This window comes from Panthera uncia, chromosome D4 (assembly GCF_023721935.1).
Source record: "Panthera uncia isolate 11264 chromosome D4, Puncia_PCG_1.0, whole genome shotgun sequence".
NCBI classification, from domain to species: Eukaryota; Metazoa; Chordata; class Mammalia; order Carnivora; family Felidae; genus Panthera; species Panthera uncia.
In genome coordinates this window covers 71,091,011-71,098,962 of record NC_064807.1, presented here as the reverse complement: position 1 = coordinate 71,098,962, position 7,952 = coordinate 71,091,011, and the positions used below count along the sequence as shown (strand labels likewise).

The following is a 7,952-nucleotide window of genomic DNA, read 5'->3' as shown; positions in this document are numbered from 1 at the left end:
TGTTATTCATTTCTTGATGACTCTTCAAAGATTTCCATTCTGCTGGAATGATTCCCTTAGCTCTCTCTTGTCACTCACTCTAATTTCTATAGCCATCTGTTGTTTCACCATAACTTTTCCCTTTGGTAGCAGCTCTGATGCTAGAAGTTACAGCTTTTTAATCAGTCAAAGCCCATGCTTGGCCCAGCATTAGAATCTGCCCCAAACTCTTCTTTATTTTCATCTTAGCTATAGCAATAGCCAAGGGATTGTATATTTAGCTTGTATCTCATTTTGCATTTCCTTATGTATCCAGTGAGCTAACTGCATGGGAGTTGGATCTATTGTTTCTAAATTACACTGGTAATTTTTATCTCTAGTAACTGATAGCAGTGCAGCTGTAATTTCATACCATAGGTGACCCACTGGTCATTCAGAAACCAAAGGTTCATCAAATCCTGCCCCCTCATGTACCCAAATCATGCTTTTGCTATGTGTCACTGAGCCAGGGTTGTTTTAATGAATCCCACTCCACATACCTACTAAATTTTGGGGTTCCCAAGACCAGCTTCAGGTTTTGTAATTAATTAGGACTTACAGAACTCAGAAAAGCTGTTATACTCACATTATGGTTTATTACAGTGAAAGGATACAGACTAAGATCAGCAAAGGGAAGAGGTGCATAGGGCATGGTCCAGGAGAGTTCCAGATATGAGGTTCTAGTTATCCTCTCCCAATGGGATAGTGTGGGTGGTGCATCCTCCCAGCACCAACGCATGGCAGTATGCATGGAGTACCGCCAACTAGGGAAGCCCACCTAAGCCTTGGTGTCCAGGGATTTTATTAGAGATCAGTCATGTGAACATAGGTGATCACCAGCAAGGCTGACTTCTGTCTCTAGCTCCTCCAGGAGTCAAGCTGATACCACATAGCCCAAGGCCCCCAACATAAATCACTTTGTTAGTGTAGACTATCTGACATGGCCCAAGGCCCTAGGTAAACATATCAAGCAGGAAATTCCACAGGTTTAGAGGTTACATACTACGAATTGGGGGCATGAGCAAAACCTTCCTTTGGACAAGGTTAATTCTTCACTCTGCACACAGTAATTCATTGACCAGTCATACGTCACCACCAATTCTCTCTACACCACTATCACCAGTCAATTCTAATCCAACTGAACACTATCCCATGGAGATCAACTTCAGACAAGCTCTCCTGGCTTTCCTCTTCTTTCCCAAACTTGTCAGGAATTGGAATGCTGAAGTCTGCGAGTGTCAGCCTCACCAAAAGAGGAAAGCATGTCTTCTAAGCTCAGTTTTCACATCAGGAAGAAGTTAGTGGACATGGCTTTACAGCATATCCATGGTCATGTGTCCTGGAAAAAAATAGCGAGAAAAAAACCCCAATACTCCTTAACCATAATCAAGAGGCATTTCAAGAGTCAGCAATCATGGAAGGTAAAAAAAAAAAAAAAAAAGAAAAAGAAAAGAAAAGAAAAGAAAAGAAAAGAAAAGAAAAGAAAAGAAAAATAGCCATTCTGAGTATACATAAGGCTCAAGGGACCAAAGCATGTCCCCAACCTCAAAGAATGTGAGTTTACCAAGTCTGGTTCAGCCACATTTCATGAATATCTGAGTTTCCTCTTTAGGAAAAAAAAAAATATCAAAGAATTTAGGAATTTGGGGGGTCAAGAAGATCAAAGAAATAGTCAAGTTCAAACAGCACCATGCTCCTTAAGAACGACTGGGAGACTTTGGGAGACTGTGTCTGGAAAACTGCCATAAGGTAGATGAGATCTACGTGACTTAGGGACTTCAATAAGCAAGCCACACCAGTAACCATGTGGCTTGTAAGATCTGGGGAAACCATGCTTTAAAGAGCAGCTTCTTGCTTACATTAATCTCCCATCAGGCGCAGAATCCCAGCCCTTGCCCCAGGCCAGTCTGATTGCATTGCCCCTAACCTCAGAATGGCCTGGCTCCCACTGTCTCTGAGTCTCATCCCCAGAGCAAGGCCAATCAGGACCTGCAGCTTCCCAGATGCTTGTTGCCAACGGGGTAGCCAGAGAAAGCAGCCAGCATCAGCGGGCACACACTAAGCTTTAGGCTGCCAGAAAGAGCCAGAAAAAGGATGTGGCCCCAAGAGCTGAGAGAGAGGATCCTATGTGCCTTGATGAAGGAGAGCACACACGTTGGGAGGCAGAATGGACTGTGGGGCACCCATGTCATAAGAAAAAGCCACCCTGCCCAGGCCAGTAAGATCCTTGTTTGCAGGATTCTGCCAGTCCTGCCATAGAGCACACAGGTTCCTTCCAAATGAACCTGAGTAAAAAGATAATAAGCTATTTTCAGTGGCTTTAGTCCCAGTTAAAAAAAAAAAAAAGGCAAGGGACAAGAAGGCCTACTGCAAAAACCCATGGCAGTACCAGCTACTGCGCTAAGTACAAGCCCAGATGAAGACGATGTGGACATTATGGACCCTGGGGAATCCTGGACCTTGGGGCGCGTGCTGACCTTGGAGCTGACCCTAGGGAAACAAGATGGATGAAAGTGGAGATTTCCAATATGCAAGGAAAGGCAGCACAAGGAGGAAATCCAGGCCTAGGAAGAGCTTTTAGACTGGAATTCCTAATTCCTGTTATCTACAAGGCTCCCTCCTACCCAGACCGAAGGAGAGGGATGCGTGTGGCCTTATGCAACCGTCAAGCGGTCTCTGAGGCCAGAACATCCTTGAGCAGAGGCATCGGCAACCATGAGAGAGGCCGCCACAAAAGTCAGATTCGATGCTCTGTCAGACTGAGTCAGGTTTAGTCTACTTCTACAGTCCTCAGGGGGCTTCTGCACTGAGCCACAAGCTCGGACCCAGGAAACCGGGTTCCTCAGGCCACTTTCCCCAACTGGGCCAGGCTTCCCTTTGGGCGATGGTTTTTCCAGCAAGTTAGGTGGAAATTCTTCCTTATTTCCTGTGCATAGAAATATCTCTAGAAGCAGCGTTTGCACGTACTTGGTCAAAAATCAAATAGCCTTGATATTAGCATCCTTTGAAGAGGATGGTCTCTTTCCCATGAGCAAAATATTTTACGGTTTCTTAATATATGTATTTCTTCTAACAGCTGAGTGCTGTCTTCTGTCTATGCTGTGTTCAGGATAGGAGTTTAGGGTAGCCCAGACTGTAGGCTCAGAGAACAAAAGAGGTGAGCTTTGACTCTTCCTGAGGGCCGTCTTTGGCTTCTCAAAGGTGACCAGGGGTGCAGAGAGAGAGATCAACAGAGGTGGCCCGCATCTACACATCCACACCTACTCCAAGGCACAATTAGTTTAAAATTTCTTTTTTTTCTTATATGAGAACAACTGAAAATACTATATAACTGTCAGCAGCTTCTCTCTGTGAGAGCATAAGACTCATCTAAAGACACAGATAAACCAGACTTTGTCCTGCTTTCTCACCCACCTTTCACTTCCTACAGCTGGGAAGGGGCGTGTGTGGCCAGATTGCAAAGAACGGACGCAACCGGCATCCCCCTTCAGCTTTCAAGATGGGTGAGGAACAAGTCACTTTCCATTTCACACAGTTTGGAGGAGCTGGGGGCGAAAGGGCCTGCTTTCTCCATGGCAGGAGAAAACAGTCCCCTGATGAGGGACAGCAGGCAGCTGTCCTCAAGAGCCCTGGCCATCCTCCTGGAGGCCTGACACCTGCAGCGGGTCCCCTCCTCCACCCTCCCGTCCTCTTAGCACAGAAGGGACCAGAAACACCAGCTCTATGGTGTGAGGTGGGGATCAGACAGGGAGGTGGCCGTGGCAGCTCCTCCCCACCTGGCCAAAAGACAGGTGTCTCTTACTCCATGACCTGTTGAAGATTCTGGAACACCCTTTCCTCTGCCAGCCCAGTGTGAGGGCCACAGGATGTGACTATGTGAGGAGTGACCTGGGCCGGCTGAAGTAAACTCCCCAGGTCTGGGGTGGGGGTTGGAGGAGGGTGAGGCAGGACCCTATACTCCTCTTCCTCTCCCTGACGAGAGAGAAAGAGTGGGGAGAGCAGGAAAAGGTCTTCTTAGCAAAACCAAGAGTGAGGAGCACATGACATTGACAGCTTTACAAGGAATCTCAACATACCCACAAGGAGTGCAGGTTACTTTCCAGCACTGCAGTGGGGACCTACTTCAAAGCCGGGAACACATACTTGAAGTCTACTTCTGCACAGCCCCCATCCCCCTGCCGACCTCACCCCCAGCGGGGAGCTGGGACAGGAGCAATGTCTACTGCCATATGGACAGACGAGGTGCTGGGTGAGCACTGAAGGGGTGAGGGAGGGGGTACCCTGTGGTGGGTTCCAGGCTGAGCCGCCCAGTCCTAGAATCAGGCTCAGGTGCTATGTTGGTGTCTGCCATGTCTGTGGTCTAACTCTGGACATGACAATGAGCAACGAGGTCTCCCGCTGAGCGCGGACGTTGGGGGGAAAGGAAGCCCTTGCCATGTAGACTCTTCACGTTGGCTGGCTTGGTGGCATGACTAGCAGGTCAAAAGGGCCAGTCAGCACTCATGGATGAGAGTATTCCCCTTGCAGCCACACAGAGTGCCTTGGGGAAGTGAGGCAGAGAGTGAGGAAGTGGGTTTGGCTGGCAAAGCCACCTGCTGGTGAATGACAAGGACACCGTGGAGTACGGGGCTCCTTCTTGCGAAGAGCATGTGGTCCTCCATTTGAGCATAAAGACAGCACCCGCAGGGCACTGTTTTCAGGCTGGGATATCCCTCTCTGGTAAGTGTCCTTGCCCTCCTTACACTGTTCCTTGTGACGTTGTGCAGGCTCTCGTCCCCGGTGCAAACAGTTGTCCTTCGGGATGGGGGAGTCCTCTGTGATCCCCCTGTGCTGATCTGTGTGGGGTTTAGGAACAAAATAGGCCATGGGTATTTGTTACGCCTTTGGTTTTACTTTGAACTCGACAATGAGGTCTCCTCACTGAGTGCGATACCTAGAGGAAGGGAGGCCTCCTTTCACGGAGACTCTTCACATTGGCTGGCTGGACGGCGTCATCGCAGGTCAAAAGGATCCGCCAGCCATCAGTGGTGAAAATGTTCCACTTGCCGCCACACAGAGCACCTTGGGGAAAATGAGGCAGACAGCGAAGAAAAGGTTTGGGCAGCATGAGTGGTAAGAGAGGAAGAAGGAAGGGAAAAGAATGATCAGTCCACGTAAAGGATCGGCATGCCCACGAAACACAACCTCACACACACACCCATGTGCGCACACATCCCTCCACGACGGATCTCCTTGAGGATATGTGTTGCCATCTCTGAAGCGTTTGCATTGGATTTGCATTTAAGCCCAAGAAAAATGTGTGCCTACTCGTCCAGCCTGGGCATCGCCCTCTCTGGGAACAGGGGGTCCGTGCCTGCGTTCCTTCTAACCCCACTTGGTGACAATGGGCAGGGTCTTGTCAATAGGCAGAGTGCCCCCGGGGGAGCTGAGGTGCCATGTTGTGGTCTCTGCATGTTCGCTTAGAATTGTGGAATCTCTGGCCACTAGGAAAAGGCCGCTCCTAACTCACTATTTGCGCAGCCCGGGAGGGACTCGGAGCCTGGGCGGTGGCCCCACGCGCAGCGGGACCTGCAGCCAACCACGCCCGGCTACCCGCCTGGGAAGTGTCACCGCATCGCCCGGCCCCAGGACGCCGCGCTTCTGGCACCCAGTGTGACACCAGTTCGTCCCGAAGCGAGTCGCGACGCCCTCTGCTGGCGGTTGGTGAGCAGCGGAAGACGCGCTGCATCGCGGTTTCGTGGGGGCCGCGCGCCCCCTCGCGGCCATCTCTGGGACTCCCGGAAATTCTCCAGGCCCGATTCCCGCAGACCATTCAGTGGATGGTCCAAGGGACGCTCGGCTACGGAATTGCTTGTTCTCCTTCCAGGGACATGCCTTGGAGCCGTGGTTTGGAAAACAAGAAAACCTTTATGCCTTTGAGATATCTGGAAAGGATCTCTTCTAAGTCATGCCATAATGTCAGGACCGACTTCAAGTTTCATGAGAAAAAGAGGGGATACCAAATCCAGAAGACACAGGCACCTGTTTCCGCCTTGGGAACAATTTTCAACCTGCTGGATAGAGACTAGAGCGCTGCCTGCATTGGACCATTCTGGATAAATTGCTCTCTAGCTTTGTTATAATCAGGAACGACTGGCCCAGAAGGTGGAAGTAGAAAATCTTCAGGTTTGCACCTGTTTAGAATTGTCGAGAGACACTTCCAAGAACTCAGCAGCTATCTGCAGCAGAAGGAATATCGCCAGTTATTTGGCAGTTCGTCAGGGGACACATTGAAGTACGCTTTTCTGTATTTAACAAATCCTGAAGAAAAAAAATCAGAAAATAAAAAAAATTAGAACTCGTAACGCTCTTAATTTTATTAAAGTTTGCTAAGCACAAAAAGGCAACTGCCCTTGTTTTTATTTTTTGTTTTGTTTTGTTTTTTGAGAGAGTGTGAGTGGGGGAGAGGCATAGGGAGAGAGAATCTTGAGCAGCCTCCATACTAATGTGAAGCCCAACAAGAGGCTCGATCCCACGACCCTGAGATCATGACCCGAGCTGAAATCAAAAGTTGGACACTCAACTGGCTAAGCTACCCAGGTGCCACTGTCCTTGTATTTCTGCATCAACTCTAAAATCCCAGAAGCCCAAATTGTGCTCATACATCTTCAGTTTCCACAAGAGAGTTTAGAGAGAACAACATGATCTGTATTTCTTAAATAACTTTATGATTTACATTTACCATTTGCCTTTGCAAATCTTCAGGGAGTATTTGCTATTTTCGCAATCTGAAGTAACTTCTTTATGGAAAACTCCGTTTGGGGTACTACTTTGTTTTTTTGTTGTGTTTTGGTTTTTTGCTTTACATCCAAATTAGTTAGCATATAGTGCAACCTTGATTTCAGGAGTAGATTCCTTAGTGCCCCTTACCCATTTAGCCCATCCCCCCTCCCACAACCCCTCCTGTAACCCTCAGTTTGTTCTCCATATTTAAGAGTCTCTTTTGTTTTGTCCCCCTCCCCATTTTTTTTATTATTTTTGTTTCCCTTCCCTTATGTTCATCTGTTTTGTCTCTTAAAATCCTCATATGAGTGAAGTCATATGATATTTGTCTTTCTCTGACTAATTTCACTTAGCATAATACCCTCCAGTTCTGTCCATGTAGTTGAAAATGGCAAGATTTCATTCCTTTTGATTGTTGAGTGATACTCCATTGTATATATATACCACATCTTCTTTATCCATTCATCCATTGATGGACATTTGGGCTCTTTCCATACTTTGGCTATTGTTGATAGTGCTGCTATAAACATGGGGGTGCATGTGTCCCTTCGAGACAGCATACCTGTATCCCTTGGATAAATACCTAGTAGTGCAATTCCTGGGTTGTAGGGTAGTTCTATTTTTAGTTTTTTGAGGAACCTCAGTACTGTTTTCCAGAGAGGCTGTGCCAGCTTGCATTCCCACCAACAATGCAAAAGATATCCTCTTTCTCCGCATCCTCGCCAACATCTGTTGTTGCCTGAGTTGTTAATGTTAGCCATTCTGACAGGTGTGAGGTGGTATCTCATTGTGGTTTTGATTTGTATTTCCCTGATGATGAGTGATGCTGACCATTTTTTCATGTGTTGGTTGGCCATTTGGATGACTTCTTTGGAGAAGTGCCTATTCATGTCTTTTGTCCATTTCTTCATTGGATTATTTGTTTTTTGGATGTTGAATTTGATAAGTTCTTTATAGATTTTGGATACTAACCCTTTATCCAATATGTCATTTGCAAATATCTTCTCCCATTCTGTTAGTTGCCTTTTAGTTTTGCTGATTGTTTCCTTGACTGTGCAGAAGCTTTTTATTTTGATGAGGTCCCAGTAGTTCATTTTTGCTTTTGTTTCCCTTGCCTCTGGAGACATATTGAGTAAGAAGTTGCTGCAGCCAAGGTCAAAGAGGTTTTTGCC

At 47.3% G+C, this 7,952-nt stretch overlaps 1 long non-coding RNA gene across 2 annotated transcripts; it reads right to left on the bottom strand.

The window, feature by feature from the left end:
• Positions 1-594: 594 nt before the first annotated feature.
• LOC125927054 (uncharacterized) lies at positions 595-5,716 on the bottom strand. Of its 2 annotated transcripts, none has more exons than XR_007459219.1 (4): positions 5,528-5,716; positions 4,952-5,079; positions 4,761-4,853; positions 595-1,357 (listed from the first exon to the last, which is right to left on the bottom strand). It is a non-coding gene; the product is annotated as an uncharacterized LOC125927054 (long non-coding RNA). The 2 variants fall into 2 exon arrangements; XR_007459220.1 differs by having other exon boundaries at positions 5,629-5,697.
• Between the last annotated feature and the right edge of the window lie 2,236 nt (positions 5,717-7,952).